Raw genomic sequence first — 12,334 nt, forward strand, 5'->3', positions numbered from 1 at the left:
CTGCCAGAGGACACACAGGTGATCAGTAGCAAAAAGATCTAACAGAGGGCTCAGGTCAGAGATTATCCACAGGAGGGCCCTACTAGGTGGCAGATAATCTTCCCAAAGGTACAAGTGGACCAAAACTGCTCTATAAGTGTGACTAAGCGAAGAACTACCAGGATTCCCAGATGCTAATTTGCTGACTGCTGCACCAAAGAACCCCACAAAACAAACCACCACCCCCTTGCAAAAAAACCCACACACCTGAACCAGATGCCCTCTTTCTCCCTCTCTTTTTCTTTACATTGTCTCTCCAGTGTCCTAACAGTCTATCCTTTTGGCTACTTAGCTTAGCTTCCATATATGTCCTCTACACACATCTGAACTTGTTTGTATAAAGCACCACAGAACTGTTTCCACCTAATAGCATGCAGCTATCTTGCTATAAATGATAATGCTCTCATCTTCTCCCCAAAATAAGGAGCCACAGTCCTAACAGCCATTGTATCCATCACTGGCTACATTAATTACTTTTTTTTTTTTCTTTTTAAGTAGGCTCTACACAGGGCTTGAACTCACAAGCCTGAGATCAAGACCTGAGCTGAGATTGAGTTAGACATTTAACCAACTGAGCCATCAGGTGCCCCATATTACTTCTTAAATTCTGTAAAGCACCATTAAATACTCTGCCCTCTAAAGACTAAGTTGTCAAAAAAAAAAAAAAAAAAAAAGACTAAGTTGTCAAATTAACTCACAAGAATTTCTATATAAAATAAGAGGAAGAAGAAAAATAAAAGTTAAACATACAGATGTAACCAAGAAAAAATATGCTAAATCACTACAATTCTCATTTCTATACCTGGTCATGAGGTCACAGATGGTGTCTATACTTTCTCCATTTTCAAGCCCCTATTTCCTTTGTCTTCAATCAAAACTTCAGGTAATCAGGGTTCTCAATGTGACAGGATAACTGTAACCCTCATTCTTGAAGGATCTGACTCATCAGACTTACCTTTTGGGGATACTGCAGTTTTTCATTACTCTTTAATATAGTGCACACTTACTGAGAGACACTCTAGAGAACACTGAATTAACAGTTTTCCTAGCCCCCATTGTGTAGCAGCACCCCTATTTCCCCTTAATAATGAGGATCAAGCGCTCCAGGCAGTAAAGTGACTCTTCTGGTTCAGTGGCAAAAAGAGTCTCAAATGGGTGGCAGCTTCATATTCCAATTCAACTGAACTATCCTATATCCTCTGGTAGAAGTATTCCCCCCACCTGGAAAATAAGAGCTCTAAACTCCAGCAGGCTCAAAGTTGCTACAATGGAAAGCAGAAATTTCACAGTGGGTTATTAGGTATAATAATAGTGAGAGACTCCTTTTAGGGTTTTACCATTAAGTATGATATGGAAAGTTGGTCTGAGAATCTATACAATGTTAAACAAATACCCTACTCTTCCTAATGTGTGTCTTAACGGAAGAAATAGCAATAACTAACTTATCTTTTTCTCCTTTTGATTCTATTGATTTTTTATTTTTGCATTTTGAAGCTATATAATTATGTGCATACAAATTTCTTTGTGGACTGACTCATTTTTCATTACGAAATTTCCTTCTTCACTTCTTTGAATCCGTTTTGCCTTGAAGTCTACTTTGCCTAATAAGTTGACCATCTTACTACTTATTTTGTACTTGTCTCACTTATCTATGTTTGGTTTTCCTCCCCGTTTTTTATCTTCTTTTGGACAGCAAGTATTTTTTTTTTTTTCCATTTCCCCTCTCCTTCTCTATTAACATGGTAGCTATAAATTCTCTATCCTTTTGTGGCTACTCTAGAGCAGCTTTTCTCAACTAAAGTTCCATGAGGAACAGTCTTACAGAAAATAATCTGAATGGCCCTTCTGTCAATTTTTCCAAAGATGATAGATGCAAAAAAGTTAATTCATTAGTTACAAAGGATTCTTTAGCACAGAAGTTAGCAAACTTTTTCTATTAAGAGCTAGACAGGGCAGCCCCAGTGGCTCAGCGGTTTAGTGCTGCCTTCAGCCCAGGGGCGTGATCCTGGAGACCCAGGATCGAGTCCCACATCAGGCTCCCTGCATGGAGCCTGCTTCTCCCTCTGCCTGTGTCTCTGCCTCTCTCCGTGTCTCTTATGAATAAATAAATAAAATTTTTAAAAAAGAGCTAGATAATAAATATTTTGAGCTTTGTGGGCTACAGTCTCCACTGTAGTTACTCAGCTCAGATGCTATAGCATGAAAGCAGCTATAGACAATATATAAAATAATGGGCATGGCTGTGTTCCAATAAGACATTATTTATTAAAACAGGCAGAAGTTTGCCAATCCCTGTCTTTGGGCATTAAGGACATGATTCTCTCTCTGAACACGGTAGAGAAAGGCTGCCTTAGGTATTATATCTTATATCCCGGACTCACTAGTCTTTTTCATTTTTATTTTTTTTTAAGAGAGAGTGCGCACATTTATGAGCAGGAGGGGCAGGGGGAGAAGAAGAAAGAATCTCAAGCAGACTCTCTGCTGAGCACAGAGCCTGATGCAAGGTTCAATCTCATGACCCCAAGATCATGATCTGAGTCAAAACCAAGAATCAGATGCTTGACCAACTGCCACCCAGGTGCCCCTCAATAGTCTTTTTTTTTTTTTTAAGATTTTATTTATTTATTCATAGGAGACACACACAGAGAGGCTGAGACACAGGCAGAAGGAGAAGCAGACTCCCTGCAGGAAGCCGGATGCAGGACTCAATCCCAGGACCTCGGGATCATGCCCTAAGCCAAAGGCAAACACTCAACCGCTCAGCCACCCAGAAGTCCCTAATAGTCTTTTTAAATATAAGTTAGAAGGACCTTAGGATATTTAAACTATAATTAGCCTCTTTCTGCTTTTTGTACTACTATTGTCATTTATTATTCTTACTGTTTTATACAGTTCATATAACTTCAGGTTTATTCACCATTTACTCTTTTCACTGTTCTTCATTTCTTTCCTGCATCTCCTACTTCTATGTAGGATAATTTTCCACCTTCAGAACGCTCTTTATAGTTTCTTTAGTGTGAATCTGTTGGTGATGAATTCTCACAAGTTCTTGCCTGTCTGAAAATGTCTTTATTCTACCTTCATTTTTACTTGATATAAATTTCTAGGTTGGCAGTTATTTTCTAACAACACTTTGAAGATTAGGTTCCACTGTCTTTAGATTTCTATTTCCTCTGCAAAGTCAAGTGTTAGTTGCTCCTTTGAAGGTAATGTCTGTTTCTTCCTTTTGGCTAATTTAAGAATCCTTGAGTTTTAGCAATTTTCCCTTTTTCTTTGCTTTTCTTTTTTCTTTCTTTCCTCCTCTCCCCCTTCTATTTTATTTTTATTTTTTAAAGATTTTACTTATTTATTTTAGAAACAGAAAGAAGGGGGAGAGGCAGAGGGAGAGAGAGAAGCGGACTCCGCACACTGAGTGCAGAGCCCCAACGTGTGGGGCTCAACCCCACAACCCTGAGATCATAACCTGAGCTGAAATCAAGAGTCAAATGCTTAACTGACTGAGATACCAGGCGCCCCTTTTATTTTTCTTCTGCTTAGGTCCACAGTAATTTTTAAAAAATATTTTATTTTTATTTAGTTGAGAGTAAAAGAGAGAGAGAGAGAGAGAGAGAGAGAGAGAGAAAATGTAGAGGCATGGAGGAGGGGTGGAGGAAGAAGCAGTTTCCCTGAGCAGGGAGCTGAACTTGGGGCTTGGTCCCAGGACCTTGAGATTATGACCTGAGCCAAGGCCGATGCTTAACTGACTGCGTCACCCAGGCACCCAGGTCCACAGTGATTCTTAAATCTGTAGCTTAATAGCTTTCATCAGTTTTGGAAGATTCCCAGCTATTCTTTTATTTTTTTTTTTAATTTATTTTTGTTTATTTATGATAGTCATACAGAGAGAGAGAGAGGCAGAGACACAGGCAGAGGGAGAAGCAGGCTCCATGCACCGGGAGCCCGATGTGGGATTCGATCCCGGGTCTCCAGGATCGCGCCCTGGGCCAAAGGCAGGCGCCAAACCGCTGCGCCACCCAGGGATCCCCCAGCTATTCTTTTAAATATTGCTTTCTGATCTTTCTCCTCTCCTTCTGAGACTCCAATTATATGTATTTTTAGACTTTTAATAGTGTCCCGTTTGTCTCTAATGTGCTTTTCTCTTTCATTTCCTTTTTCAACTTTTTGCATCTATGCTCCAGCATGGATATTTTCTTCTGATATATCCTCCAGTTCACTAATGCTCTTTTCAACAGTGATTAATCTGCTATGATTAATAATTCTGTTATTGTACTTTTCAATTCTAAAATTTATACTCAATGTTTTTCAGTTTCCAGTTTTTTGCTGAAGCTCTCCATTTGTCATTTAACATTTTGAGAATACTGATCAATGTTATCTTAAAGTTCAAGACTAATAACCCTAATACCTGGATCTTTTGTGAGTGTCCTTGTTGCCTATCTTTTCCCTTGATTTTCAGTCTTCTTATTATACCTGGTTTTTGGCTGAATGTTATTGTGTGTGATAATTTGTGGAGATAACCTAAGATTCTGGGTAATGTTATCTTCCTCTGGAGAGGATTTACTTTTGCCTCTACAGGCATTTAAAGAATAGAGGTGAAAAAAAAAAAAAAAGAATAGAGGTGAATAATTTTAATCTATTTCAGGCAATTAAAAACTAAGTTTTAGTTTTTGTGAGAGCTGGATTATCATCCTTATGTTTATCATCATCCCTAGAGTAAAATTTACTTGGGGGGAGTCCCCAACCAAAAGTCTGGGATGTTCACCACAGGATCCCTCCTCCTCAGTCATTCCTGAACTCCAGTTTTTATGCACCCCCAGCCTAAGTCTGTTGAACACTCTGCTTAGCTTCTCAATGTGTTTTCTGTTCAGCTTTTCAGTCACAGCTTTTGAGTCAGCAAATGCTCCTGAGGGGTCATGTGGCACCAAATGTTTATCCTGCTTCTTTAGACCTCCCTGCTTTTGGGGATCTTAGCCCCTTAAAGTCTTGAATGCCCTGGTAACTTCTAACACCATCCAAGATTTGCTTTTTATGGTCTACATAGTTTTTATTTTTTTTAATTTTTTTAAATTTTTATTTATTTATGATAGTCATCAGAGAGAGAGAGAGAGAGGCAGAGACACAGGCAGAGGGAGAAGCAGGCTCCATGCACCGGGAGCCCGACGTGGGATTCGATCCCGGGTCTCCAGGATTGCGCCCTGGGCCAAAGGCAGGCGCCAAACCACTGCGCCACCCAGGGATCCTGTCTACATAGTTTTTAGTTCTTGGCAGTAATGTTGGTCTGACACAACTGGTCTCACTCAGCGAGAAGCAGAAGTCTCAAAAAATACTAGATTTTACTCAGTAACTTTCCCGGTAGCAAATAGGCTAATCTTAGGAGTTTTCTTACTTGATCTACTAATACAGTGGAATGTTCAAGATCTTGTATCCCCAAGGTAACCCTTCCTTGGTCTTACTTGATCTACTACTGTTAGCCAGATCTTAAGAGTTCTTGAATTGCCAAGGTAACTCTTAGTCTTACCACTCTGCTGATTTAATATGCTGCTCCATTTGTCTCAAATTAACTTTAGAAAGAGATTTTAAAGAAGTAATACTAATACTGTAAATTATATTTGCTGGTAAATTATTTAAGATTCTCAGATTTAGGGATCCCTGGGTGGCGCAGCGGTTTGGCGCCTGCCTTTGCTCCAGGGTGCGAACCTGGAGACCAGGGATCGAATCCCACGTCGGGCTCTCGGTGCATGGAGCCTGCTTCTCCCTCTGCCTGTGTCTCTGTCTCTCTCTCTCTCCCTCTCCGTGTGTGTCTCACATTAATAAATAAATAAAATCTAAAAAAAATTAAAAAAAAAAAAAGAATTGTCTAGATAATTCTCAAGACCACACTTATATCCGTGGTCCCCAAACGCTGGTTATCAGTTAATGAGAATAATAAACTACACATCTTTAAAGTATACCATTCAATCAATTTTGACATATGTATACCCATCACATGTGTGCATGTGCGTGTGCATATACACACACTCAAGGTAACTCCACATAATGAGGGGAAAAAAGGGACGATGTCAGGTAAACTTTTCATAAAGTTATATTCACTTAAGCTACAAGGCTCTCCTCTAAGATAGCGTCCTTTGTAATTCTTTGCATGGGAATGTGTTTTCTTTTATAATGATAAGAATGAATGGTGGTGGTTTTTATTTGATCGTCTTATGTGGCAAGACTAAAATAAAAGATGGCAACTATATGCTGACTCCTACTTCTGTACTGAAACCTTATTTGTGTATGAACTCTTAACCGCAATGCTTTTATGTATTTTCAAAAGAATAGATTTTACTCTCAATAGGAAAGGTCTGATTAAATAATATCTAGGAGATAATCACCCTTCTATAAGAATGACAAATATTTTTTAACTGTTATGTGTAGCCTCCTTCATAGGCAAAATCATAAGGGAGGCATCCCCATTCCCTCTACTGCTGTCTTTCTGGTAGTCACTCGGTTTTTCATTTTGCTCCTCATCCCACTCCCACCAATATACTTTATTTTTTTTTTTTTAATTTTTATTTATTTATGATAGTCACAGAGACAGAGAGAGAGAGAGAGAGAGGCAGAGACACAGGCAGAGGGAGAAGCAGGCTCCATGCACCGGGAGCCCGATGTGGGATTCGATCTGGGGTCTCCAGGATCGCGCCCTGGGCCAAAGGCAGGCGCCAAACCGCTGCGCCACCCAGGGATCCCCCACCAATATACTTTAAAACTGAATCTCAACAGATACGGTCATGGGGAACAATGTAGTTCAATCTTGATGTGTACTACCATTTTCAATGCCACCTTCTTACTAGCAGCAAGAGTGGAAGAATTTCTTTTCTCATCCTCCTTAGGACTGTAATTAAATACTGCCAACTGAATATGTTCTCCCCCCCGCCCCCGAATCTGGTTTCTTTAATTTGCTTTTCTCTGATTACTGGCAAGACTAATTTTTTTTTAACGATTTTATTTATTCATGAGACACACAGAGAAAGAAGCAGAGAGAGAAGCAACCTCATGCAGGGAGCCTGATGCAGAACTCAATCCCAGGACCCCAGGATTATGCCCTGAGCCAAAGGTAGATGCTCAACCACTGAGCCACCCAGGTGCCCTGGCAAGATTAATTTTTTAAATGTTTGAAAAAAAAACAACAACAACAAAAAACAAACAAAAAACCAAAATGTTTGCTCAGTGACCTATAATCGTCTTTTCCTTTGGTCTTTTTATCTATGCCAAAAGGCATAAAACTAGTTTTCTCCAAGACTTGAGTTTGAACCCAGGATTATCTGATTTTAGGCAAGTCACACTTCCTCTTTAGATCTCAGTTTTCTCCTCTATAAACCCCACAGACTTATGAATTTTAAATAGTTTAAATTTTTAATAATTAAGACTTATTCTTGAAAACACAGCAGGCACACAAAATATGCTGGTTAATAGTATTGCTGTTGCTAACCCATTGCCACCTGACTACAGAGAATATTAAATAGTAGTGGTAATATAAACCCAATAAAACTAAGCAAAACAACACAGAAACCAATCCTATTGGGTAGCCCCGGTGGCGCAGCGGTTTAGCGCTGCCTGCAGCCTGGGGTGTGATCCTGGAGACCTGGGATAGAGTTCCACGTCAGGCTCCCTGCATGCGGCCTGCTTCTCTCTCTGCCTCTCTCTCTGAATAAATAAATAAATAAATAAATAAATAAATAAATAAATCTTAAAAAAAAAAGAAACCAATCCTATTTTTAATAAAAAATTAAATGAAGAGTGTCTGAGGTATGTATACACATTCGATGTGCAACAAAGCCTTCAGATAAGAGGACAGCTTCTCCTCTAACAAGTCAGTATGTTTGAGGAGCTGTGTAGCCATAAGAACCATGATCCGGGTTTTGAACCTTCCATTGCCCATCAAGATCCAGTCTGTAGCCAATCCTCCTCCTTCCCCTTAGCTCCAGACAACTACTAATTACTTGTGGATCCTGTGGTTTTACACTTTGTGGGAATATCATATAAATGAAACACAGCTGTTTTCACTTGGTATGATGTTGAGGTTCATCCATAGAACTTCATTGTTTTTATTGCTGAATAATAGTCCATCGTATGGCTATCCGCATTTCCGATATCCATTTACCAGTTGATGGTCCTGGGTTGTTTCCACTTACTTGGCCCTTATGAGGAAAACTCACCACGTTTTTGCGTGAAGGGATGGTTTTATCCATACTGCTCTATCTGTGTTGTACAGATACATAGGAGAGGAACTGCTAGGCCACATGGTAAATTTATGTTTAACTTTTTAATAAACTGCCAAACTGATTTCCAAAGCACCTAATACCAAGCAATTCGCACCATCAATGCATGAGGATTCCCATTTCTCCACATCTTTATTGTCACCTTTCTTTTCAATTGTAACCACTCTTTTCAATTGTAACCATATAACATGATTAGCTCCTGGTTTTTTTTTTTTTTTTTTTAAGATTTTATTTATTTATTCATGATAGTCACACAGAGAGAGAGAAGCAGAGACACAGGCAGAGGGAGAAGCAGGCTCCATGCACCGGGAGCCTGACGTGGGACTCGATCCCGGGTCTCCAGGATCACGCCCTGGGCCAAAGGCAGGCGCCAAACCGCTGCGCCACCCAGGGATCCCAGCTCCTGGTTTTAATTTTCATTTCCTGAATGACTAACCATGTTGGTTGAGCATCTTATGTGCTTATTAGCAATTTGTGTATCTTCTTTGGTGAAACGTCTATTGAAATCCTTTGTCCATTTTTTAATTACTTTGTCTTACTGACTTACAAGAGTTGTTCTTTCTATGTATTCTGAACACAAAGTCTTTATCAGCTATATGATTTGCAAAGTTTTTTTTTTTAAGTGAAACCTTTTTTTTTTTTTTTAAGATTTTATTTATTTATTCATGAGGGGGTGGGGGCAGAGACACAGGCAGAGGGAGAAGCAGGCTCCATGCAGGGAGCCCAACATGGGACTCGATCCCAGGATCACACCCTGGGCTGAAGGCGGCACTAAACCACTGAGCCACCTGGGCTGCCCGCAAATAATTTCTTCCAGTCTGTGGATTGTCTTTTCTTGTTCTTAATGGTGTCCTCTGCAGTACCAAGTTTTTAATTTTGATGAAATTTCATTTACCAAGTCTTTTATGGATCATGGTTTTGGTGTTGTATCTATGAACCCTGTCTTATCAAAGATTATGAGGATTTTCTCTTACTTTTTTTCTAACAGTTACACAGTTTTAGGTTTTTTATATTTATTCATTCATTCATAGAGACACAGAGAGAGAGAGAGGCAGAGACGCAGGCAGAGGGAGAAGCAGGCTCCATGTAGGGAGCCCAACATGGGACTCGATCCCAGGACCCCAGGATCATACCCCAGGCTGAAGGCAGGCGCTAAACTGCTGAGCCACCCAGGGATTCCCCCCACAGTTTTAGTTTAAATTTAAGTCTATGATCCATTTTGAGTTTATTTTTGTGTATGATGGGAGATAAAAATCACTTTTTTTTTCTTTTTGGCATATGAATTCCAACTTTCCCAAAACATTTATTGAAAAGACTACCTTGGGGGGAGCGCCTGGGTGGTTCAGATGGTTAAGTGTCAGCTTTCGGCTCAGGTCATGATCCCGGGGTCCTGGGCTGAGCCCCACGTTGGACTCCTTGATCAGTGGGGAGCCTGATTCTCCCATGCCCTCTGTCCCCCCCTCCCATCTTTGCTTGTTTGTTCTCTCTCTTAGAGAGACAGAGAGAGAGACTATCTTGGGACACCTGGTTGGCTCAGAGGGTGGAGCACATAGCTGTTGATCTTGTGGTCACTGAGTTCGGGCTCCACGTTGGGTGCAGAGATACTGTAAAATCTTAAAAGAAGACTATCTTTTCCCCATTGAAATGTCTTGCACTGTGTCAAAATTCAGTTCACCATAAATGTAAAAGTTTATTTCTGAACACTCAATTATGTTCCATTTGTCAATATGTCTGTCCATGTGCTGATATCAAACTGTCCTAATTGCTTTAGCTTTATAGTTTTTTTCTTTTTTTTTAAGTAGGCTCCATGCTCCATGCCCAGTGTGAAGCCTAAAATGGGGCTTGAACTCATGACCCTGAATCAAGACCTGAGCTGAGACCAAGAGTCAGATGCTCAACTGACTCAGCCACCTAGATACCATACCCCTGGTCATGGTCATTTTTATATGTTCCTGAACTTGGCTTCCTAATATTTGGCTAAAGATTTTTGTGTTTACATTCATAAAAGATATTTGGCTGTAGTTTTATTTTTTTGTGATGTCTTTGACTTTGGTACCACAGCAATACTGGCCTCAAAGAATCTGTAAGGAAGCATTTCCTCCTCCTTTAGTTTCTGGAAACATTTGGTATTAGTTCTTTATGTTTGACAGAATTTACCAGTGAAGCCAAGATGACCTGGGCTTCTCTTTATGGCAAGATTTGTAATTACTGGGGTGCCTGGCTGGCTCAGTTGGTAGAACATGCAACTCTCGATCTCAGATCAGGAGTTCCTGCCCCACATCAGGTGTAGGGGTTTTTTACTTTAAAAAAGATTTGTAGGGGCACCTGGGTGGCTCAGTTTGTTAAGTGTCTGCCTTTGGCTCAGGATATGATCCCACACTGGGCTCCCTGCTCAGTGGGAAGCCTGCTTCTCCCTCTCCCTCTTCTCCTGCTTGTGCTTTCTCCCTCACAAATAATTAAAATCTTAAAAAAAAAAAAAAAAAAGATTTGTAATTATTGTCTTGTTATATGCCCATTCAGATTTTTCATTCTTTTAAGGGATGCCTGGGTGGCTTAGCAGTTTGGCACCTGCCTTCAACCCAGGGCATGATCCTGGAGTCCCGATATCAAGTCCTATATCAAGCTCCCTGCATGGAGCCTGCTTCTCCCTCTGCCTATGTCTCTGCCTCTCTCTCTGTCTCTCTCATGAATAAATAGAAAAATCTTTTAAAAAAATCAGTTTCGGTGATTTGTCCATTTTTAGGACTGTGTCATTTCATCTAAGCCGTCTAATTTATTAGCATAAAGTTATTCATAGCACCTATTTCATTTCTGCAAGATCATTACTCATGTCCCCTCTTTCATTCTTGATTTTAGTAATTTGTATCTTCCCTATTTTTCTCAGTCAATCTAGCCACAGGCTTGTCAATTTTGTTGATCTTTTCAATTAAGCACCTTTGGTTTCATTGATCTTCTGTACTATTTTTCTGTGTCTACTCCATTGACTTCCACTCTGACCTTTGTTTCCTTCCTTTTGTTTGCTTTTTACTCTCTGGATTCATAAGCTTAATTTTTTATTTGAGATCTTTCTCCTTTTCTAATATAGACATTTAAATTAAAGCTATAAATTTTCCTCTCATTATAGTTTGGCTGAACCACATGAATTTTAGTTATGTTCTGTTTCTTTTTTTTTTAATTTTTATTTATTTATTTATTTATTTATTTTTTATTTATGATAGTCACAGAGAGAGAGAGAGAGAGAGAGGCAGAGACGCAGGCAGAGGGAGAAGCAGGCTCCATGTACCAGGAGCCCGATGTGGGATTCGATCCCAGGTCCCCAGGATCGCGCCCTGGGCCAAAGGCAGGCACCAAACTGCTGCGCCACCCAGGGATCCCCTGTTTCTTATTTTTAATTCAGTTCAAAATATGTTCTGACTTTCCCTTGTGATCTCTTCTTTGACCCACAGTTACTCACAAATTTCTTGTTTAATTTCTTATGGACTGTACATAGAGACAAAGAAGGGAGTCAAGGGGGATTCCACAACTTTTGACTGGAGCAACTAAAAGGAGGGAAGTGCTGCTGGATACAGGAAGGAGTCCAAGTGCAGTGAACATAGGGGCAAGAGCAGGAGTTCAGTCCTGGACATCTGAGGTGGAGATTCTCATGCAACAGTCACATGGAGATGTGGCAAGGCAACTGGGTATGCAAATACTGTGTCTGGGGAGCAGTCTAGGCCAGTGATATAAAATTTAGGAGTCTTCAGAGCATGTCACAGGGCTGAATTACTAAAGGTGTGACTCTCAATAAAGAAGAGAAAGTTTCCCTGAGTGAAGTCAGAGAGGTTTTCATAAAGGAGATTCCTGTTAAGTTAGGTGTTAGGACATTTAGAATTGATCTAGCAAGGACAGAGCCAATTCAAGCACTCCATAAGCCAGAGATGTGAAATAAATGTTATCACATGATAACGTGTCATATCTGTGAAGCGTTAAAGATAATGATATTAAGAGACCTAATCTCCATATAAGTAGACATTACAATACATAAATATTGATGTCAG

The 12,334-nt window shown here is 40.0% G+C and overlaps 1 protein-coding gene across 4 annotated transcripts in view; it reads right to left on the minus strand.

The window, feature by feature from the left end:
• Positions 1–12,334, minus strand: part of TNRC6C (trinucleotide repeat containing adaptor 6C) — a 153,403-nt gene that overhangs the window by 127,189 nt on the left and 13,880 nt on the right. The window lies entirely within an intron of this gene.

Source organism: Canis lupus, chromosome 9, assembly GCF_003254725.2.
Source record: "Canis lupus dingo isolate Sandy chromosome 9, ASM325472v2, whole genome shotgun sequence".
NCBI lineage: Eukaryota > Metazoa > Chordata > Mammalia > Carnivora > Canidae > Canis > Canis lupus.